This window comes from Zerene cesonia, chromosome 2 (genome assembly GCF_012273895.1).
Source record: "Zerene cesonia ecotype Mississippi chromosome 2, Zerene_cesonia_1.1, whole genome shotgun sequence".
In the NCBI taxonomy this organism is placed as follows: Eukaryota; Metazoa; Arthropoda; class Insecta; order Lepidoptera; family Pieridae; genus Zerene; species Zerene cesonia.
In genome coordinates, this window is record NC_052103.1 from 1,270,022 (window position 1) to 1,288,519 (window position 18,498).

The 18,498-nt window shown below is 34.4% G+C and overlaps 2 protein-coding genes across 2 annotated transcripts in view; one reads left to right on the forward strand and one right to left on the reverse strand.

Annotated features, from left to right (window-relative positions):
• Nucleotides 1-18,498, reverse strand: part of LOC119833336 (GPI transamidase component PIG-S) — a 41,328-nt gene that overhangs the window by 17,807 nt on the left and 5,023 nt on the right. The window lies entirely within an intron of this gene.
• The window catches only part of LOC119833325 (protein I'm not dead yet), a 32,836-nt gene continuing 14,428 nt past the window's right edge, over nucleotides 91-18,498 (forward strand). The window contains exon 1 of the mRNA XM_038357314.1: nucleotides 91-238. The gene's annotated coding sequence lies outside the window, so the exon portion shown is untranslated. The remainder of the gene's footprint in view (nucleotides 239-18,498) is intronic.

Genomic DNA, 18,498 nt, shown 5'->3' on the forward strand with positions numbered 1-18,498 from the left:
ATAGTTGATGAGTGCTGCGCCATAGATGGCATGATAACTTACGTATTCATCAAATGTATGGAAGTGACATACCCCTGCAGTCCGCAGTCTCACGTCAGTTCAGTTTAGTTTCAGCCCGCAACCGTGGCGCGCGTAGCATTACGCGCGTGCATACTTTTTTTCCCGCCATTCAGTGAAAAAGTTTTGTGTTGTGTTATTCAAACATTGTACTGGAACTCCAGAAATTCAACACTGTTTGGTTAGTAATTCATTTACTAATACGCATCTAGTATTAAAATGTAAATCATAATATGTTGGTGTGAACGGCGTGTCCGTGTTTAACAATATGAAATTTTAAAATAGGCTAACAAAACTGGCGATAGCCTAGCGTGGAGTAAATATTAAATTTTAATTATTCACGGAGGTGTATGCGTAATGAATATAATATTTTTATGTCACATACGTACGTATCTAGTGAATAAATAATGAATTTAAAATTTAAATCATGCTTTAAAAAAAAAAAGACAAAGTTTATTTAAGCAATTCAATTCGCACAAGCAACATACGCTTATTATTATTCAAACCACAAAATTTCTGTAATAAAATAGCGTAAAATACGCTGATAACAACGCCCTTGATCAATGCAACAATAAATGTATTTCGAACGACTTTTGAGCATTAAATATTTAAAGGATAAAAGTTATATATTGGATACCTACGTAGAAAGCGAACAACAATATTTCTAAAAACAATAAAACGTGACGCAGAAATTGGTCTTCATTTTTATGATGACAATATACTAATTATGATGGTAAAAAAAAATATTATTTGAGAGCTGGTGCCTACCGTCCCATTACAATTAGGTCTAGTTCCGATAACTTGACGGTGGTTTCGTTTTTTTTTTTTTACAGATAATTAAAACTCTACAACTTGTATTCAGATGTGAAATTAAGTATATAAAAAATAATATTATGAATAAAACCTTTTTTAACGAGAATATTTAAAGCGGCAACGAACTAATATACACAAAAACATACAATAGCTTGTTATGTTTTTTTACTTAGAAACTCTTAATTGTATGCAAATATAAGTACCTAATGGATAATTAGGATTAATGAACAATACTGTTTAAACTGGAATAATACGCGGCTTATTCATATAAATTAAAATCACTCGTAATTTATTAATTGTTAGCCGTATGAGGTAATAAAAAGTGTTATTATAGGCAATTATTATATCTTTACTTATAATATTATAATAAACCCACTACTACGCGAACGCGAATGTTTGGTTGGATGGATGTATGGACGTTTGTTACTCTTTCACGCAAAAACAGCTCATCGTATCTGTATGAAATTTGGTAAAGAGATAGATTAGTTTGGATTAGCACATAGGCTACTTTTTATCCTGGTACCACGCAAGCGACGCCGCGGGTTTCAGCTACTTACAATATAAAGCCGAAGAGTTTTTTTGTTCGAACGCACAAATCTCAGGAAAAACTCCGATTTTAAATATTAAAAAACAAATGAAAAACGATTAATTAATTAATCTTAATAAAAATGAATATGAGCTTTTCTCATGATATGTCCAAAATGACTTGGATTAAATAAATAATGTTGTTATTTATATGTAGCTATATTTTTCTCTTAGCGGCATGAAACTTAAAATTAAAATTATAAATTTGATGATCTAATGTTATCTATATTAGGAAATGCTAACGACGTTTGTGTCACATAACAATTTAAAATAATAATAAACTATCGATGTGTCTAACTTCGTATATATTTTTGAATACAAGCAGTTTTGGATCTCTTGCGTGGATGGCTGCACAGGACCCGCTAAAGGCAGCTTATGTTGTGACTTGTAAACTCGCTTTTACGAGCTTCAACTCTATTAGCGGACTCTGTTACATACAAATAGTATGTAACCGACTCCATTACACGTAATTTTGACCCACTAAACGAACAGATTCAATCAAACTTGCACATATCGGTGGCAATACAATTATATCATGAGCTCATCTTATTATCCTGATTAGGATTAAACAATTTCCATGCGTGTAACGTCACTGTGTTCTTAAGACAGCAAGTGAGAAGGCGTGTTATTAATTTCCTAAACTCCATAAAATAAATAAATACAATAAAAATTCTCATTGTCTCTCATACAGCAATATTATGTCCATTCTCATTTTAGTCAAAGAATATAAATTATGAATATAACAATAACAAATTCCAAATCAATAAACTATGCTTAAATATAATTATTGTCTAACAGTTTCAAGGCTGTGAACGACACATATTCAACTCCAGATATCTCAAGTTCTAAATATGCGAAATGTTCTGCGATGGTTCCGCGTAACGACATTACATGTGTGTGTTATTTGGTCAACTGATGAGTTTGATGCATGGCAACAAATGTTATGAATTGTATAATTTAAAATTTCTGTGACAAGCCAAAAGCATGTTCTATTCAAAGGACTTCAGATACGGAGGAGGTAATTTATAGTTTCCTACTGGGAGTAACGATTTTTATGATTATTTTTCTATTTAAAAGCTGGTGCCTACTGTTTAGTCCCATATAAATTTGGTCCGACAATTTGAAAGCGGTTTAGTTTTCTGTTAAAATAAGTATATAATATTTAGTATGCTCCTCACAAACGGTTTTGTGAATTGTTAATCTATTGCCTATGACCAACATTTGTGAAAGACTGGTGCCCGAGATAAGAGTAGAGTACTTCTGTTACGGATCAGCAGATCGCGAAGAATTAACAGTTACACTTGTAAGAGGAACAATGAACATTTTGAACTTCAATAAAATGGATTAGATAAACAATGGACATGGATGCCTGGATTCTGCGTCCATATCTACTCTATAGTTACTCTATGATTGTGGGTCGCGGATGAATTTTAACCAGCTTCCGTGGCCCCTTCACTTAAGCGGCTCGACGGAACACAGTGAGGTTTTGATCGGTAAGAATCCGACATAACCCACGGCTCCATCCCCGGGGGCGGTGGGTATCTATGCAAGATTTCCCCACTATAAAAAAAAGGTACTATAATTAAGTGATTCGTCTTCTCCATTGTGTTAAATTCCTGCCCGCATTGTGAATGATAGCATCATTATTTCGTATTACAATGCTAGTTTTGTATGATGTATCTTATCGCGGTATATATACAGCGGAACGGAAGTGGTCTTCGTAGAGAACCTGTACAATTCTTAAAGGTTCTGTTTCTACTGTTTGCAATTCGACTAGCTATTGTAGTATCGTAGCTCTACAGAAAATATAGACAAAGATTTCCAGAATAAGTACTATTTTATGTCCTTTTCCAGGTTTCTCAAACTTGTTTTGTTCCCAATTTCAGTATTGTGGCTTGTAGAAGAGACAAACAGACAGTTACTTTTGCATTTATAATATTACCTAGTAGGTATAGGCAGTATGAATTAAATATCGCAGCTCAATACTAAGCAACGTCATTGTTATAAGCTTAGATTTCACTCTCGTAGAAAACGAATTACTTTCATGCGACTATCTAGATTCTAGATCAGCGCATACGCGTCCGCTGCATGCGACTGCGCAATATAAATTAACAGTTCCTACTACAAAAGAATACGTAATAAATAATGAATAATAATATTTAATAGCACTAGTTTTAAACTATGCAGAATGTTACATGGTCGATGGATTAAAAAAATACCTACGGGAGACGTTAAGAACTAAAGATTTAGGATTATAACACGAAATGCTTGAATAAAAGCTAAGTCATAGAAGTGGGACTTCGGAGGTTCTCAGTTGAAGAGTATTTTTTGTTGGTTTGTTACTCAATAACTCCGTAGCTTATCAAACAAATAAATTTAGAATCTGAAGTGGTACCTCCCTCTCTAGGAACTTCCATGACTATGTTTGTAGGAAAAAATTATTATTTTTAGGGATTAGTTACTTTGAAACATTAGTGATTTTTTTGTACTATCTGAAAGGAACCCTAAGCCTATCGCTTAGAGTTCTTTTCCGTATAAAACGCTGAATAGATTTTAATAAATTTGGATATCAAATAAAGTGTCGGGTATTTTATATTCACATGTAATTAAGTAAGTAAAAGTAATACAGGTTTAATTTAAATATTGACAATGTTGAAGCTGACGTCGTAAATAATAAATATATTAATTATAAAGGGAAAACGACATATTATAAAAAGACTAGCTTTTCGCCCGCGGCTTCGCCCGCGTATAATTCGGTTATATCGCGCGACATGGTAAGGAGTATTTTCTTCGTATTAAAAAGTATGTTTTGTTCTTTCCCACGTTTAGCTCCATCTTCATACCAAGTTTCATCAAAATCGGTTTGACAATAACGAACTTTCGTACAACTTTCATCCCCTCTATCAACCCTTTCTACCCTTTTTTCGCGATAAAAAGTATCCTATGTCCTTTCCCAAGTTCATTTCTATCTTCATACCAAATTTTGTGAAAATCGGTTCAGTGGTTTAGGCGTGAAAGCGTAACAGACAGACAGACAGACAGAGTTACTTTCGCATTTATAATATTATTAGTAGGGATTGTTGCGGGTAATTTAGAAATAAAAAGGAGTTTTTGTATTATTTCTTACATTTAATCAACCCGATTATGAATAAAATATATAGCTTTCAAAATTAGATAATTATTTTTTTATTTTTTATACATTGCTTTTTATCGGCGGTTTTCTATGACTTTTGTGTGTGTGTGTGTGTAATGTGTATTAGAATAACTGTTTTTCTTTTTTTTTTATGTCATAGCGGGCAACTGAGCTGGTGGTTCGCCTGATGGTAAGCGATCACCACCGCCCATGAACATTCGCAAAGGTTAGGCCTCTGCGAATGCGCTGCCCGCTTTTTTGGGATAAGGGAAAAGGAATGGATTAACGACTGGAAAGAAGGAATGGACTGGGACGGGTGAGGAAAAGGAAACGGGCGTTCTTTTTTCAAAAACACCCTTAAACAATAGAATCAACTAAGTCCATTTGGTCTTATACATCAGACCAGAGTGGGCGATTCTAATCAGGATAATAAGATAAACTCATGAATTTATTGTTTTGTCACCGAACTTTGATAAGAATACAAAGTTTAAATTAAATCAGACCGTTTAATGTGTATCAAAATAGAGGCTAAAAGAGTCGATTACACGCGAACAAACACATGCATACATACAGGTGAAGCTAATAAAAGCGTGTTAATAAGATAAGAAAAAAAAAGGCGACTTAAGTTTCCTTATTGCGACATATAAAAAAAAAAATAAAGAGCCAAGTAAATCACACTTCACACTCATATTATAAATGTGAAAGTTTGTTTGTTTGGATGTTCGTACATCAATCACGCTGAAGCTGAACGAAGTTTTGATGTAATTTGGTATACAGATAGGGTATGAGTTGACTTGGGTGATAGGATACTTTTTATCCCGATTAAATGCTCCCTTGGGATGAAACATGAATCTTGATATCCAAGCGGTGCCGCGACGAGCGTCTAGTCTCAAATAAATCTACTATACGATACCAAGAGAACAAACAAATAAATTAATTTCATTTTAAACTAACGTGACAAAAAGCTTCGATATTACAATATAAATCGAATAATTTTCATAATGACTAGGTAAATAGTATTCAAGGCGAATCAGATTTAATTATACCAAGAAACTGATACCAGTCGAGTTCCATTGCAGTGTTGGATTATCCTTGACATTGGTGGTGCCGCCTCGGTGACGTCACACGTTATCTTTAATGAAGATAATCTGCCTTGCATTTCTAGAACTGTCTCGATTGAATGCTAGATTTACGAATCTAGACTAATATTATAAAGCTGAAGAGTTTGTTTGTTTGTTTGAACGCACTAATCTCAGGAACAACTGGTTCGATTTGAAAAATTATTTCAGTGTTAGATAGCCCATTTATTGAGATAGGCTATAGGCTATAAATGTACCACGGGCGAAGCCGGGGCGGACCGCTAGTGTTATATAACCATGAACATAAATCATTTTTTATTAACTATCACACAACGCCCGTTTCCATTTCCTCACCCATCTGTGTCCAATCCTTATTTCCTATCATCAATCTCTTCCTTATCTTAGAGACAAGAAAGAGATTCACTTAAAAGCGGGCAGCGCGTTCACAGAGGCACGCACTACTTCTGCGAATGTTCATGGCCAATTTCACGTCAGTGGCCGAAACGTATAAGTTAAAGCTAGTTTATAAAATCTTTACTGAAAGTATTTACCTACTGAAATTTAAACATTTAGTGTTGTTTGTTTGATTGATTTTTGAATGTTGCAGACCTTAAAATTGAGTCATAGTACTCGCCTATGATAAATGAGGGACGTATTTCGATCGCTTAAAAGAAGTCGGAGGCCTAATTCCTTCTCCTAGCCCTTCCCAGTCCATTCCTTCTTTCCAGTCGATTCTTTTCTTATCCCTTAAAAGCGGGCAGCTCTCAAAAGTCTGAGCCTCACATTAAAAAAGTATTTAATTCCTCAATTAAATTACATAAAATTTTGATAAAAAATATATATTATTATAATTTTAACACGACCACTTATGAGGATAATAGTCAATCGATTTCCCTAACACTGTAGGATGTTATTTGTAACATGTATTGATAATAAAGCGCTTTTGAATTCCTTAACAATATCAACTCGTATGACGTCTTATTTGAACCGACCGCTGGGAAGATTACGTAATCAAAGCAGGGAAAATGGAATATACTTAATTATTTCCCTATACCTTATATAAACTAATGCGAATTTTTAATAACAGAGTACGACTTAATCCAGTATATAAAATGTCATTGTATTAAATTTCATAGCAAACCGTTTTTAATAATGTTTCATTATTACAATCTATAGATTTACCGTATAATGTTGGGGACCACACAGCATTATATCCAGGCACCATACAAATCTATTTCCGAAATGAAACCTATCTGTTATATTAATTTCCTTCCAAACGCTGATAAAACTTAATGAATCATTTCCATAGAGACCTAAATGGAATAACCTAGACCGTAAATACTTATAGCAATAATAATAATAAAAATATATATAAGTATATACTTAACAAGTATGGACTTAACTATGTTTTTTTTCATTATAGAATGAACATTGAAAGATACAAATCCAACTATTATTATAAACGCGAAAGTTTGTAAGTTGATAGTAATGGATGTATGGATGTATGTTAATCCTGCACGCGAAAACAGCACATCGTATACGTATGAAATTTGATACAGAGATAGATTATAGTCTGGTTGAGAACATAGGCTAGGCTTTTTACCCGGGTACCACGCGTGTGACGCCGCGGGTTACAGCTAGTATGACATAATAGTCACAAGAGTTATATAGGGGATAATCTCAGTCATGATTATACTCACATTCGAAGTAAACATACAAAATAAACTGCGCAGTGACGGCAAAACTGTTTACCTAATTAGCTTAAGTCCTTTGCATGCAAATTTAGTCCTTAACTCAATACGCATAACGATCACAGGGAATGCAGATAAATTAAAGAATGCAAAAGATAAACGTTTTGCGACTTGAAATTTCTTTAATTCTATCTAGTCCATAACTGATTCACGTGAAGCATATGAATACTATGTGATATATATAAACCTTCCTCTTGAATCACTCTATCTATTAAAAAAAACCCATCATAGTCTGTTCCGTAATTTCAAAGATGTTAGCATACAAACACATAGACGGCGAAAAGCGACTATGTTTGTTAATATGTAACGCTTTAGAAACGTGAAGGGTCCGGGACTTTACCAACGTCTACCACCAAACCCCCGACTCTAGTTCATAGTATATAAAATAATCACACTAATATTATAAATGTGAAAGTTTGTATGTTTGGATGTTTGTCCGTCAATCAAGCTGAAACTACTGAACGGATTTTGATGAAATTTCATATACAGACAGGTTGTCAGCTGACTTGGGTGATAGGATACTTTTATCCCGATTTAACGCTCCTTTAGGATAAAAGAGGACTCTTGATATCCGGGCGGATCCGCGACGGGCGTCTAGTAGTATCCTACTAAATCCTACTATCCTACTAATATTATAAATGCGAGAGTTTGTAAGGATATGTGTGTGTGTTTGTTGCTCTTTCACGCAAAAGCTACTGTGCCGATTGCAATGAAATTTGGTACGTAGACAGCTGGATTACTGGAATAACATATAGGCAACTTTTTATCCCGATACTCCTACGGGATCTAGACTTACGCGGGTGAAACCGCGGGGCGCAGCTAGTATATAATAATTCTCTATACAAAGCCACAGTTTAAACTCCCGTGCGAACACACCAGCTGTTCCCCAATCTCCAAGCTTATCGCGTCCATCATAAAGTTCAATATCCAACTACGCAGACCGTGCGAAGGACGGTTGGCGCAGTTAAATTAAACACGCGCTACTTAATTGTCTCCAAGGAGTTAACGAGTTATTCCATTCGGTTATGTTTTAATATCTAACTATGGAGTCACGTGTGGCACAGGTAGATTAGATTATATTATATAAATAATAAATAACTAGGTATATGACCACGTTTCATTTATTTATAATACATTATTGTACATAAAATGGCGAATGATAACAGAATAATGACGACGAATAGGACGACGCTTCTGTTAGAAGTTATGAGGTAACAAACACAAGATATACAGTCGAATTAATAACCTCCCCTTTTTAAAGTCGGTTGAAAAGGAAAAATAATTAAGAAAAATCAACAAAAAGTGAAAAAGAATAGTTTTAAAAATATATTGTTATGCAATACTCAAAGTGACCTTCTAAGTATAGCAAATACATATTGACGATATATCTATGAATATACCTCTGAACGGTGGTGATCGCTTACCATCAGGCGAACCACCAGCTCAGGTGCCAGCTACGATATTGTAATGCCGGCCCCGGCCTATGTAAATGGTGTTAAATGCGGACATAAACAAAGATGAATCAGATGCAAGGAGATCGAGGTTTACCAAAATATACAATAAACGAACAAAGGACCAACGTGAGCACTCGCTGCAATATAACAAAAATATAAAGTGCTTTCTTTGTCTTGATATTTAAAATATAATTAGATTCAACAAAAAAATTCACGACGCCTTTAAAGTATGAGAACTAGACCAAACTCCTTATTTTTTTAATAAAAGAATCATACAGCTTTTAATGTATTCTTATTTCTTATATAAATTACACGAATTAATGGAAACGAATTATTAACAACGCAACAACAGTCATCATTTTTAATTGAAATATACCTCTAAATGTCATTACTGTATATTGCACAGTTGATATGGAAGACTATACACAATGTAATCTATGTAAATATAATTTAAAATGAATCACCAAATGTATTACGAAGCGAAAAACTCGAGAACGGCTCGACTAATTTTAAATGATTTTCTTAGGGTACAAGGTATATTCCAAAGGGGGGTAAAACGAGACACGGATGAAGCCTGGGCGTGCCGCTAGTTATTAGGAAAATATAACAAAATTTAGTTAGTAATAACATTACATACATATCAGTCGGACATCAGGGGGTTAATTAAAATATTTTAAAATTGGGAGACGGGAGGGGGAGGGGGGGGGGGGGGTTGACCAGCTCGTTAGGCTTTTATAAATAAATTTTTTTGCTCACAAATCAACTGTGTATAACATTATTTGTTTATTTACATAAACCGCCAGTCGGTAATCTAGGACGGATAGCAGATAAAATAAATTATACATTTTTATGACATTACCTACACTTTGTTTCGTCAGTTCAGCCAGCTGTTTAAATAAAATTTAATCCAATGCGTACATTTGTGGCAAAATGCATCAGAATCTACAGTTACCTACATATACGAAGCGTTATTCAAAAATATTTTAAATGTACCTACTATTCAAAAATTCAGTTTGTACAAAAAGACGCTTAATTTTGCAAATGTAAAGTAACAAATAGAACTTACGAGAAATAAAAAAAAACTATTATAGAAAAAAAATAGGGTAACTATTTTTAAATCTTTACAAAATATCATAATGCTAGCTTTTGGCCGCGGCTTCGCCCGCTTTAAATTCGTAGTAGTTTAATAGATGTTCTTATACACATAAACCTTTCTCTGTCTTAAAAAAACCATCAAAATGCGATACGTAGTTTAAAAATTTAAGCATACATAGGTATATAGGGACGGATATAGAGAGCTACTTTGTTTTTTAATATTTAGTAATAACTACATATAACAGTTTTATTAAAATAATAATCATATGTTACTAATATGTGTGTAATGAATGAATAATGAAAATACCGGTTGAAACCGAATTCGGAAACCAACTCTGCCAAAACCAGCTAATTCGATAATTCTTTATGTGTAATGTAAAATTGTAATGTAAATCCTAAAACATGTGAATGACAACTGTGTGAAGTCCCGTGTCCCCTAGTGGGGTATGGGGCAGATGATGTACATCTGTATCACTGATCGATTTTCTTTAAGGACAAGTTCAGCCTTCTGTGTCCTGAAAGACCGAGACTTTTTTTTTTGCGTCCCCAACGGGTATCGAACCCAGGACCCCTCGGTTCGAAGCGCGCTACGCGCTAACCACTGTACCAAGGAGGCGGTCAATGACAACTGTAAGGAGAAACAAATAGAATAACTAAAAATATTCGTAAATTATTGTTTCACCTATAACATTCTCTAGCACCATCACATAATATGAAATTCAACACATAACGAATGTGCACATTAGACATTAAATACATACAATAGTAACAATTATAATAAACGTTAGATAAACATCACTTGACCCGAGTTATTGACACGAATATATTAAATAGAACATGAATTATCACTCACTTCCAATGATGGATCATACAGCTGTGTTCACCTTATCACACGTTGGTCATTCGAATATAATCTATATATATAAAAGAAAGTGGTATTAGTTACACTATTTATAACTCAAGAACGGAATAACAGATTGGGCTAAAAATGTGTGCAGAGGTACTTAGAACCGGGGGAGGGACATAACATATAAAAAAAAACATTTTCATTCCGTAAATCAGGACTATTCATACGGGAACGGGAACATGCGAGAAAAACTCCGGGTCTATCTTTCCTGCGACTACGCGGGCAAAGCCGCGGGCGAAAAGCTAGTATATTAATATTATAATCGTTATAGGTAATAATATGAGTGTAATTAACACACATTTTTTAACTTCACCTGTATATTTGCATGTTTATACTTATACTAGCTGCGCCCCGCGGTTTCACCCGCGTAAGTCCGTATCCCGTAGGAATAACGGGATAAAAAGTTGCCTATATGTCATTCAGCAGTCTATGTACCAAATTTCATTGCAATCGGTTAGGTAGTTTTTGAATGAAAGAGTAACAAAAACACACACATCCTTACAAACTTTCGCATTTATAATATTAGTAAGATAGAAGGATACTTAGTAGTAAGTATAATAAGTAGTAGTAGTAGTCGCGCAGTAGGATAGGATAGGATAGGATTAGTAAAATGTATCCACTCCTCCTTTAGACTAATTTTTGTATAAGTGGACAGATTTAATAAAAACTTTGTAGACCTATCATCCGATCAGTAACAATACAACCGTTTCAACGAAATGACAACAATTTCCTATCAAACACAAAAGGAATCACATCAATCGATTGAAAACCCACCTAGTTATCAACAACAAAGCGAAAAAATATACAGCCGAATCGAGAACCTCGTTCGTTTTTAGGACGTCGATTGAAAATGCCATTTAATCACATACCTAATGTATTAAATAACCATAAAAATCAATCTAGGTATTTTCGCTGCATTACGTTCTAGATCATCTTTGCTATAAGCAGTTAAATTATTACATAATTCAAATCATAATCAGAGCAAATCATTATAGTTACATAAGTCGCGGTTAACAATTAAATTATGCGGAAATAATTTTAATCGTATCTTTTGTATTTTGCACTAGATTATGCACTGTATCCTACTAATATTATAAATGCGAAAGTTTGTAAGGATGTGTGTGTGCGTTTGTTTCTATTTCACGTAAAAATTACTGAACCGATTGCAATGAAATTTGGTACGTAGGCAGCCGGACAACTGGAATAACATATAGGCAACTTTTTGTCCCGATATTCCTACGGGATGCGGAGTTACGCGGGTGAAACCGCGGGGCGCAGCCAGTATATCTGTACTTTGTACTAATATGATTGCCGTACGAGGAATTTTATAAAATTATCGCTATATAGTTACAAGAAATATTGAGGAAAAACTATAATAAATTAAAAATAGCATTAAACTAATAACATAAGGAACACATTACACAATATTCAGATTTATTTTAATTTCAAAAGTAATTAACGCATAATGAGCGACACTATTAACATACTAGGATTTAGGAAAAAATTCAATCGATCTAATTTGAAATATGACGACATAATATCAAACTGTGATATCCTGGAGATTTATCTATTTGCAGTCTGTTCCACTGAGTCCCATGTCAGAGGTCGATCAAACGGTAAAAGCTACCATTTGGCATTTAGCCAAAAAAGGCTATTTTTGTAGCGCAGTAGCCCAGTAACACGGTTGAACGAAACTTGAATGATATTGTAGTAAATTGCCATTTCTTGGAAAGAAAACTTTCTGCACAGCTCGATGCACGTATGCCAATTGATACACGAGCCTGGCAAGTACTTATTTTCGAAGCAGATGTGATTGAAGGTGTCCGTTTTATAAATAAAAATAAAGTAACGACAGCAGAGTATACTAACAATCGTTAAAAAGACGTTGCAACTTAAGATAATACGAAATAACACAAATTGGTACCAATAAATTTAAGTAAAAACTTCCTAACATGTCCATCAACAAGTAAACATTATTAAAAATCTGATAATCCATTCCGTTTATTTATTATTCGTCTCGTTTGTGATTGTAAATATTTACTAAAAACCAGATTTAACTGGTTATAAATGGCCACGGAAGCAATTGCGACCTTGACATGTGTAGACTTTTAAAAATACGTCTTCTACGTCAGGCCTAGCTTACACAGAAATGTATAAGAAACTCAATGAATCACGACGTACTATTCCATCTAGATCTTAATTACCCAGACAGATGTTCGGGTCTCAATCCTGAAAATGCTGCAACAAACGTATCGCATATAAATTAGGCTTGGAATTTTTTTATTTGGTACATTCTGCCTATACGTTTGGCCTATTTAGAAGGAAGATAGTAGAAATCGTTATCAGCAACGAGCTATAATCGAGGTGAATATAGTCAATTAAGCAGCAGTAGATTATCAAGGAAATTATAATAGCGTGATTTCGAATGTTCCATTTCTCTGACCTCGCGACTTTCAATAACATCTTCAATGTTATGATCCGCTATATTCGGGCACCCTTGCGCGACTCCAAGACTACGCAATAACCTTGATAACTGAGGTTTATTTCTGGTGCTAACCACACGCACTGGCGCCAAGAGTTATCAAAACACTGGCTGAGGGACGAGAATATTTACACGATGTGTTTTGGGAACGACTACAGGAATTTCAGGATATTTGTTGATAGCTCAATTTGCAATACGGGTTCATAAACCTGCCTTGCCTTTTAGTACCATTCGAGACGAAGCTATTAAGAAGTTGTTATAATATGCAGCAATGTATATTGTTTTTCGGCATACAAACGCTGTGTTTTCTTAATAGATTACTTAGCCCTTTCAATGTATCGTAAAGCTATTATACAATGAAGCCTTAAATTATACCAGTCTTGGTCTAGATATTTTCAATGACAAGGTCTATCTAGAACTGATATTAATTATTACTTTACTTTGACACACCTAGTAGTAGACATTTTGGCCTCGATCGACTTCCTTTACTCCGCAAACGTTCTTCCGGTTTTGTTTGATTGAAATTAATATAATATTGTGTTTTTGACCTTGTGCTTTCGCACATATTTGCAGGGCTTGGAAGCGTTGCTTTTAATTACAACTAGGTGCTTGCCTCGGCTTAGTCTGTAGTATATAAGCCTAGGTGTGCCACTCCGTGAAGTTACAGCTTTCGAATGGTGAAAGAATTTTTGAGATCTGTCGAGTAGGTTTTGTGTTAAAACGTATAATCATATAGATATTGGGATTGATTTGCTTGTCATTAAAGATAAAAAATTATTAATGGCTGATGCTTTTTAAATACGAAGACTTCAATATTAAATAAGAAAGAAAGAAAATAATTTAAATTTAAAGAGCACATAGCCTCATAGAAAGTATTAATACAATGCATTAGCAATTTTAACTACCCACATTGCTTATATATTGCGTTTATTTTTATAGCCTACAAGTATTCTGCCATTCAAAAGTTTATACCACATCGTGTGCATCGAATTTATATTAATTACATACATCAAGAAAAAACACGTAATTTTATATTCATGGAATTAAAAAGAATGCATTCAAATTATGAAAAATTACAATCGCATCGCGATACGTAATTAACAATTTTCGATCTCATTCTTGTCGTTAACACGGGGGTCAGGAACCTCAACGGGGGCAATAAAATTGAGGTACCAACGACCGTAACACACAAACCGGTCAAAAGATATGCCTTTCTGTTTGTATGTATGTGCTGCAGACGCGGTCAGAATGACGGACCATCACCGTTTTATATTATTGCATATTATTGCATAAGTTGCTTCGCGTCATAACCATGATTTGCTTTATAGAGAGGATAGCAAGAGCCTGTAAGTAGATTCAAATAACGTGACGTTACTAATATATATATATATATATATATATATATATATATATATATATATATATGTATATAAGTGTGTGTAAGTAGCGCTCTGGCTAGTCCCCTGACTTCACCCGTTGCACTTATATAGGCAACTTACACTCAGGGATCACGCCCATATCCAGCGATGAAAGAATTTTTGAAACTGATCAAGCAGTTCCATAGATTCGCGCGTCCAAACAAACAATGAATGTACTTCAAAGAGTTTTCAAAGAATTATCTTTAGAGCTCTGCGTTGATAAATTAAACTCAAGAATATTTTACAACAGGGAAAACCAAAAGCAGAGAGTAACGTTAAACCCGAGAATACAACGAGGACAATCGTAATCGGCTCTTTATGACATTCCTTTTATTTTATTTGCAACACAAACACAATATACGTCATTATCTTAACCTAAAACCTTAAGGACTAATTGTTATTGCAATATATATTAACTAACATAAGATGCTCTGATGACAAACGTATAACATAGCAGCTGTTTCTTTCATTCTAATCAATCAAGAGTATTTGATATGACTGTCGTTAATTAGAAAGTCCGATATGATATGAACTAGAGCCTTAAGTGAGTGCGTAATTAAATTAAAAAAATAACATGCGTAGATCACTGTTTCAAACATAACACAATATTTTACGTGTTTAGGTGTACTAAGTTTTATTATTTAATTTAATTTTAGGTTGTACCTATATTGTAAATGGTATGCGGAAAAGAACATATTATTGTTATATTGTATCATAGCTTCTGGTAAATTGACTGGTAAGATCAGAAAATTTATATGAATCTAAAGGCGTAGAGAAATGAGTCATGAACGTTTAATTAAGAACTGACACGGTAGTCTCAAAGTATATTAAATAATATAGCATGTCGAAACGGTGACGGATAATATCGTAAGGAAACCGGCACCTCGAAGAATCAAAAGTACGTGAACATGTGATATCTGCCAACCCGCAATTTGCCTCCGTGGTAGATTATGGCCTGAATCCTTATGGGAGGCCTGTGTCCCTGCAGTGGGAACATATATGGGCTGATGTTGATGTGATGGTAGTCCATAGATAAAATAACCATTAAAATTGGAATAAGAACGTTCAAACGATCGAAATAAAAAAATTTCCCGCTATTATATAACCCCCATCCAACCGCGAATAGTATCCTACTACTATTTATGTGAGAGTCGAGCATACTTTGGCACGAATTGGGCCAGCTCGCACGGGGGCAGTACCACACGGAAAACCGGCGCGAAATAGTAGCATGCTATTGTGTTTTGTATGGCGAAAGAGGGGTCGGAGGCCCGTTCCTTTTTCCTGACCCTTCCCAGTCCATTCCTTCATTCTCGCCAAGGATCCTTTCCTTTCCCTCTATATGAGCGGTGGCGATCGCTTACCATCAGGCGAACCACCAGCTCAGTCGCCAGCTATTACATAAAAACCCTACCAGCCATCTATTCCCGTCAATGGTGTACTGGGATCGAAATAGTTTGATACTCGACGCACGCCACGCCCCCTTGCCGCTCGGGGGGTCAGCCTCCAGACGTCACAGTTACGTAAAACCGCGTCTCCTTGGACTTTGCCTTTTTTATTTATTGGTTTTCACGTTCACTGCCTAGTTTATTTTACGGCGATCGGGTAGGAAATACTTTTATATACCTAGCGATCGTTTGGAGTCGAGCCAATTGTTGGAATTAAATCGAAATACTTTTTATTGAAATTCTATTTTACGACATTTTAAAAATATATTTTATCGTCCAAAGTATTTAAAGAAACTCTTGTGAAAAGTATTATAGGTATCAATTTAATAATGAAACATTGTTTATAATTTATATCAAAATGTAAAAGTATGTAATTAAAGACAATTTAGGTACATAAAACGTTAGTTAAAAACTAAAGGTTACGGTTTGCATTTCAACAATAATAATTTCAGTTCGTTGAACCTATCAATTAAGTAACTTAAAATAAGGACAACGTCTCAATCAATTATCTTTTTAGGTTAACGAATTTATTTAACAAATATTTGTAAGTAAATAGCATTATCGAGACCAATTTCGTACTCGTCTCAACAGACGTTTAGAAACAATGTTGAGTGTCGTATACTATATTGTTAGACACATTCCACACATTAGTATCGGTGAAATGACTTTGATAGAAACAAGCTGAAGTGCATTGCAAAAAAAATGTTACCCATCCAATTTATGACCGTGCCAAGTGTTGCTTAACCTGGATTTTTTTTTATTCGGTGTTATAGCGGCAACAGATATACATCATCTCTGAAAATTTCAACTGACCATCTATCATGAGATAGAATAGAATATGGTAATAATAGAGATAGAATCTGGTGACAATCAGACGGACATACAGATAGACACGGACAGCGAAGTCTTAAGAATAGGTTACCGTTGTACCTTTTGGGTACGGAACATTAAAAATGTATCAAATTAGACATCAATATGAAAAAATAACCAAATTCAATAAGAAAAATGGTGGTGTTTAAAAAAAAACCCTAACGCTAATCAGATAATCATTTGTACAGTGTTTGTAGAGGAATTAAACGCCATAGATAACGAAGCTTAAAACGTCAAACCAGTATTTACACCGCGTCGGGAGAGACAGTGAATTTCGAAACCGTAGCAAACATAATTATCTGACTCATGACTTGTTTTGTGCAATAGCCAGTGTGAATCTGCCATCTTAATGATTTTTAGAAGGAAAACGTATAATCATACAATTATGTACAGCTAGTTCTACTGAATACTGGTTAGAAATAATTAGCATAATAAGGAATTTAAATAAAGAACAGATATTGAATTTAAAAAAAAATGCATAACGCAATATGAAATTCTGAACATGCATTGGCCTCAGTTTTGATGAATCGAGAAGCCAACAAAGTTAATCCAGTCTACGACAAAATATGATATGTATGCGAGGTTCGATAAACCTTATTGATTTTGGTGACCGTTCATCGACCATGGATTATTTAAATTTTTCGAATTCTTAAATATCGATCGTAAAAAAGTGTACCTAAGGTTTTTACAGAGATGTAAAATCTGTGATCACCTGAGTTTTGATGTTAATCTGATATAGTAAACGTTATTTATATATTAGTCAAATAATATATGACTTACAGAATGATCAAACATGCTTTCGTTTGGAAATTTAATTTAACGTTCTTAAAATCAAGGTTTCAGAAAGAACTTGAAAAATGTCAAGCAGATAAGAAAGATGACGATATTTTTATGACCATAGCGTGAAATACATTATCACGACACACGAACTCAGTCTAACCTGAAGCGCAAATAAAATTATTCAATCCGTCAATTGAAACGTGAAACATTAAGAAATCAAATCCGGGGCTTGCGATTAGTATAATTGCATCATATCCAATTTCAAATAGTTCTCTGCTAAGATCGTACATAAGATCGCGAAGCAAACGTACGTACGTTTCTTAAAAATGTAACACAAAGACAGATCAATAATCAATACAGAGGTCTAAGAAACGGAGAACAATTGGACATTGGAATCGCAGTATTCTGTATTGCAGATCAAATTGCATTGTGATGATATAATATAGGCGTTTTATTTCTAGTACGAGTTTTTTTCGAGATTGCGTATGTTTCTGTCGCGTTGTTATTTAGGCCTTATATAACAATACCTGATATGTATTGCACTTCGTTATACATTGTATGTACACACCCTGCAATACGATCCGATATTCGTTCCATGTTCAATACAAAACTATTGCCTTTTACATTAT